Here is an 11,960-nt window from a genome sequence, read left to right on the forward strand (position 1 = left end):
TTAGTTCAATATTTTTCATTTCAGAGATAAAATACATCAAAACAAAACACACGCACTGCGTCCGAATATACAGTATGCAGTATATTCAAACTCATACACTCTAAACAATGCTTGGTTGTTTTAACCCAAATTTGGGTAGAATGTGGACAAACCCAAATGTTGAGTTGAACCCAACTTTAACTTTCACTTTCAACTGTACATTTTTTAACCTGATTTTTTTTGGTTGAAACAACCCAGCATTTTTTAGAGTGTATACGGTTTAAATAAATGCTGGGTTGTTTTAACCCAGTTTTTGGTAAAATATGGACAAACCCAGCCATTGGGTTACATTTTTAAATTACATTTTTGACCCAATGGCTGGGTTTGTCCATATTTTACCCAAAATTGGGTTACAAAACAGCCCAGTATTTTTTAGAGTGTAGTATTCATAAAACAGTAGGCGAAAAGTACCTGGATGACTTACTTCCGTCACGATTCTGAAGTGTGCATACGATGGTCACTACCATCCCGTGAGGCCACAGGAGAGGTTTGTGTATAGAAGTGAACGCCTTGGGTCACATGACCATGGCTACATGGTGGATGTAATACATCTGAATTTCATTCATACTCTAGACTTTGTGCCAGAGAAACAAGCGCGCAGCCATCTTTAGAATATTGTCTTTAAACTTCCGTCTTTGCGGTCGTTCTGTATATTTCTACGGCGTCGCTGTCGAGGAGTAAATAGCTGGTGTAGTGCATAAATGCAGACTGTAAAAAAAGCTCTAATTCAAAAGAAATGTTTTCCAGCATGTGTAACAGAATTTGTGGCATTTAATGATGTGTATTGATGCCTTTAGGACATTTTGGCTTGTATAGTGTTTGAAACTGTCCACAGATGCCTATTGTAGGACTTTCAGTGAGTCACAAGCAGATTGTGTGGGTGTGAGTGTGAGTGTGTTTATGGGCAGCTAGCTTTGATTTCATGGTGACATGCCCCAGAAGAAGAAGAGTTTAACCTTAGATTGTAAAAAGGGTTTGCTCGGCTTCACAGTGTCAGGCTTCAACATGCTCGGATTCTGAGTGAATGGAAAAGTCCTGTCAGGAAGGTTGCTTTGAGGGCAGCAGATCTGAAAAGACTGTAAACGGTGACTCATCGGCATGTGCCAGGGTAAAAAAAGGAAGGAAGGCAGATCTCCTGTCCATGTCGTTCACAGGAAGTGTGGCCTGGACACACACTCAGCGAAACACAGAGATTCAGAAGCCTGATGCTGTTTTGTGTGATTTTCAGAAGGGGTTTCCCTACTCAATTTTGCTCTCTCTCTTTCTTTTTAACCAGATTCATACTTTTTCTGTATGTGCATTTTCTTTTTTTCTTGTTACTCACAGCTCTTTTTTTGCTAGCCTATAAAAGAGAAGTTTGTTGCATAATTGTTCTGTTTCGATTCTTTCAGATGAAAGAATAAGAGCCCATATTTTTTTTTGTTGTTGAATGTCCTATTTTGTCTGAAATACGTCATAGTATGGAAGCAAAGTGGGAAAGCTTCTTTAGTGTTGACTGCTAAACCTACAAGTTAAATGAATTGGATTTGCTAAATTTTAATGCTAAAACAAAATGTGACGAGGGAGTTTATTATGCATTGTCTTACTATATTCAAAAGTATGCACTTCATCATCAGAGAAGTACATACTATTAGTGTGATTTGGAACACAGCCACGCTTAAAGCTTCAATAAATATAACAGAGTATCAGGGTATAAAGTAAACACAGTCATTAAGACGGCAGTGCAAATACATCAGACATTTATTTGCATAAACACTTCAACGGATATGCGTGCTATGAGGTAGACGCTTTCACACGTATGCACCAAACACACAAGAAGAAAAACAAAATCCCTGGATAAATAATTAAATCTCTTGTGACAGCGCACAAAGACTCTGTGATGCATTAATTGGGTGAAATTAGCATGAATTAAAGCAAATAAGTGTAACGTGTAATTTATTACTTTCTAAGCATACTTTTGCCGTGGAAGTCTCAGATTTCCCTCAAGATTGCTTTAACAGCTATAATGCATTTCTTAATTTACTCTGTGGAAAATCAATTTTTTCAGAGTTCATTAAGCACCAATATGTTACAATGCAGCTCCCCAGAGCACTCGGCTACAGAAAAACATTATGCAAATTGCTGCAAGCGCATTCTCAGTATGTAAATAGATACTAACACCAGTGTCAAGTCTCTATGGAAAGCTTTGTTAGTGAAGCCTTTTGTTTCACTGCTTTCTGTGATATTGCAGATGAAAATAGGTTTTTCCTCATATTTCTAGCAGTTTTGCCCTATTCTTTGCTTCGCTTTTGCATCTGTTCTGTCATTTTTGGCAGTGGTACTGAATTTCCTCGCTCACGTGGACCGTAATTGAAACATCCTGGTCCGTGCCGAGTGTCTGTCCGTGCCAGCGAGGGGCTGTTGTCCAAAGACCTCTCTGAGCAGCCAAACCTCGAGGAGAAAACCCCCTCTGTAAAACGTAGAAGTCCGTGTTTTAAAGCTGAAACGGGCCGCAGAGTGAGCCCACAGAGCTTTAATATGATCATCAGTTTACACTCAAATATGCTCTTTTCCATTCCAAGGCCTTAATGTTTATGTACCCACATGAGAGTTTGAGTTCATGGCACAAGCGCCATCTCTACCTTTCTCTTGCTGTCTTCATTCATCTGTTTTTTTCTTTCTTTCTAGATCTGTTATGTAGCTCTATTGAAATTTGCAGTCGAGAAGAATGTCAAGGAGTGAATGAATGGTATCGGATGTTAAAGGGATATTTTTTTTTCCATAGTTCCATACTGAACAAATGCAGAATCTGCAAAATGTTATTTTAACAAAATAAGATGGATCATAAAAAAAAAAAAAAAAAAAATCCTCCTGGTCCTGAAAGAAAACTTGATTTTGTATATTTGAACCCATAATATTTTATGTATGTCTATATTATGTATATGCATATTGGTGTTTATTTATATAAGTATTATATATATTTAGATGTAAATATTTGAAAATTGATATTTATTTATTTTCACAATTAGACATGGAATTTATTATATTATTATTATTATATTATATTATATTAATTGTAGCACACACATAAATGTAATATTAATAGTATATTACATATATCATTTTACTACTTTATTCTTATTTTTTTAAATTCATGTCTGTATTACGGTATTAAGAATTTATAAGAATTTCTAATACAGAATTAATTCTTTTTAATTGTCCTGAAAATAATGTTTGAAATTTATTTTGGTGTGAAATATAACCTATCATTTACACTGTGTTTCCAACTATAGTTCTGAAATATTTCTCGATTGTAGTGTCTTCAGCAGCAGTGGCTCTAAACTGCGCTGCTATAGAAGGATTCACCTCGGCGATAATCATGGCTTTAACATTACTTGTTCTTAAGTGCAGCGTTATTATTATACAGAATTGAAGTTCCATCTCTCTATCTCTGTCAAACCACCACCTGAGCACAATAGCATAAACCAGCTCTTCAGGACGCATGTGGCATTAAATGTCTTTCTTATCTCTGTATGATCAGGAATCAGAAGTACGTCCTGCAAATGTCAGTGACTCTTCATCTTAAGATTTCTATAGGCCAACTCTGTGATTCATTCTTTGCGTTTGCACATGAGCAAAGTGGACCCATTCCAGCGCTTCCTGTATTTTCCCGTTGTGATCAGTGCATTTTCAGTGACCTAGAATAACTGCCAAGAAAAACATGATTACGAGACACATGAGTCATTGAGCATATGTTATCTAATTTGAAGAGAAAATAGCCCTGTTATTGTAGAGAAAATGGATAGTTTGCATGTACCCTGGTTAAAAAGTACCATGGTATTACCATAAAAGCATACCATTACTTTAGCATAGATACCTACCAAAGTTTAAAATTGATGCCTATATGTTATTGCAGTTTACTGCACAGATATTGTTTTGTGGTTACTTCAGTTTCAGTTTTCTTTAAGTCTTCTCTGCTGCCGTTCATGTGCTCCTAAACAGAAGGAAGTACCAATAGCCTAAAGGGGAAGAGAGAACCACATGCAACAGGAAAGAAAACCTGCGTTCATAATACCAGCTTTACTTTTTCTCCCTGCAACGGCTGTTTGTAAAGGAGCAGTGGATGAGTAATGGGCTTTGCACTTGAATTGGAGAAATATTTGAATTTAGTCTCTTTTTCACTAGCACATCTACACATTATTGCGATTGTCCATGTTGGAAATAATAAGAGGATGGTAGTATATATTATGAAGTAACTAAAAAGATACTAGACAAATCAAAACTCTTATTTTAGCTTCTTGAAAGTTGTCATCTGGATTAAACTATATATCTATTCACTATTTTCCTTCCAGTAGATGCCATATCAATTTATAAATGAAAATGAGGTTGTGTATGGTCTGTTCATTATGTCATGTTGCCTTAAGGTCTTAGATCCTGTTTAATTCACACAACCTATTTTCCAGAGTTTATGACCACTGGATATTTGTGGAAAGTGTTTTTGGCTGAACGGTCTGTCATATTGAACAAGCTGTACATTTCTCCTGAAGCCTCATTTTCATTTGTCGAATTGAATATGGCATCTGCGCTGACTAAAGTCTATGTGTGTAAAGCACAGTGTTTGAATATCCGGTCTCGCTATGCTGTGTGTACTATGGTCTATACCACATAATAATAGATGTCCAATAAGTCCCACCAGACTGACTGAGGGGGAAAATGAGCAGCAAGGGTTAGACATGCAGGAGAAGTCTGCCATCACCTTGCCATGCTCCATTAAATGACTGTGTGTGTGCGCGTGTGTGTGTACTGGACCCCAGCTGCAGTCGAGCAGCCCAATTGCCTCTCCCCTGACAGGTAGTCATGTGTCCAGAGTTGGGCTTTGGGAGTGTGAGATGAGTTTAAGCCCTTGGGCTAAAGACACTCAACCCAATGGGAGATCACAGAGCTCTCCAAAATCAGCAGTCTGGGTTTGGCACATCATACTGGAACTATCGCTCGTGGCAGCTGTCCACATCAATATGACACGTAAACACACTGGCAAGATGCATGAATGTGATAACAAAACGGAGCCAAGAGTTTTGACCTATCAGGGATCAATCAACTGACAACCCGGGAAAAGAAAAGTCTTGTTCTCCATTCCAGATTCGAATCTCCACACAATTGTGTTTTTAAAGTGTTAGCTCACCCTAAAAATGAAAATTGTCACACTGCCGTTATATACTGTACCAAACCTGTTTGTCTTTCTTTTTATTTCGCAGATGTTTAGTGGAATGATTACGCTGTGCACTGCCTTTCAAAAGTTTAGGGTTGATTTAAAAATCTCTTTTGCCCAACAAAGGCTGATCAAAAATGCTTTAAAAACGGTAATTTAAAATAACTGTTTTTATATTAATATATATGTGATGGCAAAGTCCATTTTCGAATGTTGGGACAATACCAGCAACACTTGCAAAATGGAGAGATCAAAATAGTCTGAAAATAGAGCTTTTTTTGCCAACAGGTTTTGCCACACATGCCTTCATCAGGGCTTAAGTATTACAGGTGTGCAAAAGCTTAATTTGTATTTAACTTGCGAATAACCAATGAAAATATCAGGCCCATAGCCTTAATGTGGTATATTTCTAATCAACATGTTCAATAACAAAATAAAAGGTACAATGACAAAAAAATAAATAAATAAATAAAAAATAACTTTATGTATTTTAATATCTCTTAATATTAATGTACAATTATATCAACATTCACATACACAATACATATAACTGCAATCTAAAAAATGCTGGCTTGTTTTAACCCATCTTTGGGTCAAATATGGACAAACTCCGCCATTGGGTTAAATGTTTAATTTACATTTTTTAACCCAACATTTGGGTTTGTCCATATGTGACGCAAATTTGGGTTAAAATAACCCAGCATTTTTTAGAGTGTGTTAATAAACATAAACAAAAAACAAAAAAACATATAAAGCTACATTTACATTCAGTCTTCAGTATCACAACACTGTAAAAAATATTTTCATTATTTGTAATCACATTTTTTCTTTGATGATGAAATAAATTATTACTGTTGATTTTTTTTCATTATCTTCGGTGAATAGAAACTAAGAACAGCATTTATTTGAAATAGAAAAATTGTTTTAGCATGTCGCTTTTAAAAATGTAATGCTTTTCTCCCGTTGCATTTCATTTTCTTTTAGTAGTTCAAGTACTTTTCATCTCCCGTTCTGCATCCCTCTGAATTCAGGTTTTGTTTACAGATGTTAATTTTACCCCTTGCTTAGGTCTAAAGTGTTTGCATGCATCTCCACTGGGACAGAATTTGCCTGTCATGCTTGTTTATAATGTACCCTCAAATGAGAGCGTTTTATTCCTCCAGGTGGTCCTTCCATTGGGTTCCTCATGCAACAGCTTGCCACTTTGATGGATCCACCTGAGAGATTCCTGTAAATGGGTCTTTCTCCCAACAGTCTCTCTGCTCTGGGCTTGTTTACTGACAAATGTCCCCATAGCAACAAATAAATAAATAAAAAAATTACTGTGAATGAAGTTAAGACAGGAACATGTATTCCTCTCGTTTGGATACACACGCGTGTGTCTTGAATAAAATGTAAATACAGGCCTTCCTCAATGTCCCCGGCCCCCAGCTCTTGCTGTCTGGTTTGCCTAATTGCACTAGCAGTAGCCGGCATACTAATTGCACGGAGCCCCCTGTTGTCACAGCATTTACATGGGCTGCTTGATTCTGAATTTAATCTCCTTGAAGGGTTTGGATTTCATGCTTGCTTTAAATTCAAACACCCCGTGGGACTTAATATAGCATAGAATGAGAGGACGAGGGGAAAAATTGATTAGTGTTGTTTGTTTGCAATTTGGTGGCACAGATTTACTTTTAGGTGTGCTAATATCTCTGATCACTGGCTCATTGGCAAAGGTGACAGCAGTCAAGCCATTTAAAAAAAAATAAAAACATATATACACTGAACTAGAAGAGAAGGTGTGCAGGTCTACCTTTAACGCAGACGAGTTTATGCTGTACTTTAATGTTTGATCCTAGGCGGCTGGAGGAGCTCGTGATACGGTGAGATATGAGACCACACGCCACAAAGCAATCAAAGACGGGTGGCCATTTCAGATTGGCCGAGGTTCAGTAGATTCCAGTTCAATACGACCGCCGAGGCCGTACATGACCGTATCGCTGAAATCACAACCGCAGCTCCTCAACCGAAGCAATTCCCATAGCGTCAAAAAACTCAGAGATAGTTGATGCTGTAGTTTTCAGTCGAAGCTTTAATATTCTGTGGTTTTATTAATGGAAAACACTAAGCAGAGATATGCCAGCGAGCCTTTAAGTGACCTAGTTGTCAAACTCTAGCCCTCTGCTGAGACTTCCTGGTTTGATTCTCGTTTTTTTCAAAGGCAAAATGTTTGTGTCTCGGACATGCCGTCATATCAGTGTGCTTGCTCTCTTTCCCTCCCTTTTTTCTCTCTCGCTCGCTCTGTGTCTGTCGAGGCAGACGACGGGCAAGGCTGACAGCAGTCTGGAGAGAGCTGTTTTAGACTCTCAGTGGGCCAGGCAACAGAAGAATAATGAAGCCATTGTGGCTGTGTCCAAATTCCTCACCCTGAAGCCCTTTCTAGAAGAATAGTGCCCAGTGTGTGGAGATTTACTCCACCACAATACTCCGAGGACCAGAGGAGGCTCGGAGCTCCTATTCGGAGAGGGGATGTTGATGTTGGATGGCTCTGTCGAGGGTGTACGGCGGGGAAAAGAGGGAGTCGCCCCGTCAGGCAATATATATATAGCATACGTCTTATGTAAGACAGATGCAGTCTGGGATAAAACGTGCCGAAACGGACAGCCTTTCTCGGGTTCTGGATCAGGTTCTTTTGCGCATGGTTCCAAATCTTTCCCCACCCTCTCCTCTCTTCGTTTCACTGTCACCTCCCATTACGTGAGAACCGGAGAGCTCCCGTAGACTTCACCCTGAACCCAAGGAGCCGAGCACAGTCCACAGAGGACCGCACCGCACCGCACGTCAGCGCTGACAGCTCCAAACTGAAATAGCTCCACTCATTAACTCGCGGAAAAAAGTGGCAGCGCTCAAAAGCTAGGCTTATTTATCAGCGTGCCATGCCATCTGCATGCCATATTGTGCTCTAAGATTTACAGCGCTGTCTCCTTGCCTCCCTTAGTTCAATAGATGCAGTTGGCAACTCAGCGGCGCTGATATCAACCCAATTATAAATATTTATAATCTGCACATTTAAAAAAAAAAAAAAAAATCCTGTCAATCACAAAGACAAGGCCAGCTAAGCTCAGAGTGTATCCGGGATGCAATTTGCATGCCACAGAACTTGTGATCCATTTTGTTTTTTTGTACTTTGCACACAAGGCGCTCTCTGCACAGATTAAATATAGAAGTTTTGTTCTCGGAGAGAGCCAAGCTTATTTTCCTCTTCTCTGCATGTTGTTGCTACGCTGATGGCGATTCATTATTGAGAGGGAAAACCATCGTAACTGAGCTCCGGCTTGTTATGTGCCCTTTTTTGTGTTCTTATCTATTTTGAATGTTTTATTTTATTTTTTTTTTGTCAATCAGTATAGAGAAATAGCTCTTGTGTTGTAGCTCTCTTAGGGTGTGTGTTTGTTTGAGTAACTGTCCTCTGATGAAGGAAATTGTTTTGAGTGGCAGAACAAGAGACAGAATTTGTGATTGGAGAGATGCTGGAGTGGCACAAGCAACCAGATCTGGAAGTTCAAATGAAAAGAAACTTTTTGAGCAAACTTAAACATCCCTCACATTCCTCTATAGGCAAAAATGTGTTGTAAAAATATTATTTTTTTATTAAATTATATATATATATATATATATATATATTTATATATATATATATATATATATATATATATATATATATATAAATATATACATGTATATATTAGATTTATTATATTATTATTTTTAACTTTTGTTTTCCTCAAAATATTTAGCAGTACAGCTGTTTTTAGTATTGATTATTATACAAAAAAAAAATTACTTTAGCACCAAATCATCATATTAGAATAAGTACGGAAGGACACTGAAATTTAATGTAAGTGACACTGGAAACTTCAGTAATGACTGTTGAAAATTCAGCTTTGCCATCAAAGGAAATTTGTGGAAAAAAAAATGAACCTACGTTAATTTAAATTGTAATAACTGTTCACAATATAGCAGTTTTTACTCTATTTTTGATTAAATAAATGAAGTCTTGGTGAGCATATGTGACTTTTTACAGAGACTTAGGCCAAACTTTTTTTTTTGTACATTGGTCAATACCATTTTGGAGTGGATTGCTGTGGATTTGGAGATGTTACTAGGTAGTTGCTAGGGTGTTCTGGGAGATTTCAGGTGGAGCCCACATCCAACTCTTTGTAGAATGATGACCCCTGCATATAACTTTTTATCATCAAGTCTGGTGAGAATTGTATAATCACTTAGAAAAGTAATAGCATGATTTTAGTCATGTTGTTTGTACAGTAGATTGAGGTTTGTTCAAATCCCCAATAGTAGCATGATAGATAAGTGCAAGGGTGTCTGTTATTATACTCACCAGAAAAAAGTGTGCAAAAGCAGACACGACCACTTTACTTCCACCCCGGAGTTCAACTTTATTTAGAGGCCAAAATTAACAGGGTGAAGCTGCAGCGACTCTTGTTGTGTGGCATTCTCTGCTGATTTCATGCTTTGCTGATGGAAAATTAGGCCCCTGCGTATTGGCGAATGAAAAGAGAGGGAGGGATAGCTCCTGTTATCGCCTTAGGACACTCCACCCCGACAACAAGAAAACTAGAGCAAAGGAGGCAGAGGCACTGCCTGCTAATACACTCTAAACAAGATGATGAGCGCTCGCAATCCCCATGTGGAGCGTCTGCCGGCTTCAAAAATATCGGCAGTGTTTTTGTCTCTTTCTCTCTCTGCCTATACTCACACAGTGTTGTAAACCATATTTATGTGTCTGGCCTTTTAAACAGGCTCCAAACGCACGTGCCTCTGAGGTGATTTGACTGGCATGTGAAGAACTGAGGAGAAGACGGTTAAAGTATTTCAGCTGCACCGCTTTAAAGGTGTTTTCAGTGTCTTAAAGTTATGTCTCTAATATTTTGTTCTAAATTCATTTGGATTTCATATATATAGCTGTTACTTTTGTGATTATTCACTTTACATGATCTACAAGAGTTTTTTAAAGAACAGAAACAATGCTGTCCTGATCTCTTAAAATATCTTAGAATTTTGCAAACTCTTGGTCCGTAATCGAACATCCGTGACAGTCTTTTGTGTTGATTTGTCCTTAGCAGAGAAGCCTTAAAAATCATCTTGGTTCTATACTCTCTTTGGTTTCCCAGCATGCTTTGCACATTTGAGTTCGTTCCTCAGTGACTCAATGGTGTTAAAATCGAGCTAATTTTGTCGCTTGAGAATCTGTCACTCTCAGAACAACTGAGAGACGCAAAAGGATAAGGATATCTAAACAGGATAAAAAGGATATCTAAACAGGATAATTTGGGTAACTTCCATTATGATTTTATTTTTTTGGACATTATTAAACAAAAAACTAAACATTTTTATAATCTTACAGATTCTGCAAGAAACATGCAAATGTATTAGAAAAGTATTTATTTCTGAGGTTTGCTGTAATTTATTTAATTAGAAAATTTAATTTACAGTAACAGATTCACATTTGAAGACTGAGGTGAAGCACTGCAGGATGAACTTTTGAAATACAGTTTGAAAAGTATAATTGCAGTAAATTACTCGTTTACAAGGCTAGTGTAAATTTTTTTTTAGATAATTACCCTTTTCTTTAATTATTTAGCATAAACTCACTTGCTGCATGTAGATACAATAATGCAATATCCATTTTTTTTATTGCTCGGATTGTTTTCAGCGTGTGGTGTGGTGTCGTCAATCTTTGCTTAAAGTGATGTCAGTCTCGTTCCTGTCAGGAGAATACTATATTACCTCACTAGCACTGATATTTACTGCCTTCCCATCATCCTCTTTTTCTTTTCCAGAGACTTCAGCTGTAACCTGTGTGTGTGTGTGTGTTCAGAGGTTAAAATTACCTCACCTCAAAATTACCTGCGAGTTCAGTGACACAGAGAAGCAGCGGGGATTGTTGGACACTTTATTTCATTGGCATGAACTGTGCAGCATCATTTTAACGGTAAGGTTCAATTGACAGGGTTTTTGGTACAATACGATGTGCAATGCATAACAAGGGGAAACAACTTTTTTGGGTTCTTAACAGTTCTTAACAAGTCTATATATCATAAAAGTGGCCCATATGGCTTATACACTACATTCAGAGTCTTCTAAAGCCATAACTTTTTCACACAACAGGTCAAAATTTAAGTCATTAATCACCTTAAATCTTCCATTCAAATCTCATTTGTTTTCTCAAGTGTTAATTTTGCCAAAAATTACATTTCCCTCACATAATTTGCTTTGTAATTTTTGTGCCAAATTTGTTTAGATACTTTTTTCTGTTCTCTTTGTCATTTGTTGGTGAAAACATAAACTTCTAATGCTTACAATTTTCATTTATAGGTGAACTATTTTAAACTCTTAGCATCTGAGATCATCAAAACCTGTACATTTCAATAATGAAAACAATCTCTCTGCGTTCCGCTCCGCCTTTTAAAGTACATTCCTTGGCCGTGAGCGTGGAAAGACTCTTTCAGCGTGTGCAAACTATCTAGTTGACATTTGTTTTCAAGCTCTCAAATGCGTTGTTCTATGCATACCGTCCACACAGACAAAAAAATTGGGCTGGCCCTCCTGATGGTAAATTATGCCATGCGAACAGTGAGCGGACCACAGTGGAATGCAGAGGGCCGAAGTGAACTGTGATTAAAGGGTTAGTTTACCCCATTAATTACTCGGATTTCTTTTAGTGCAAAAA

This window comes from Pimephales promelas, chromosome 24, assembly GCF_988280905.1.
Source record: "Pimephales promelas chromosome 24, fPimPro1.hap1.1, whole genome shotgun sequence".
Classification (NCBI taxonomy): Eukaryota; Metazoa; Chordata; class Actinopteri; order Cypriniformes; family Leuciscidae; genus Pimephales; species Pimephales promelas.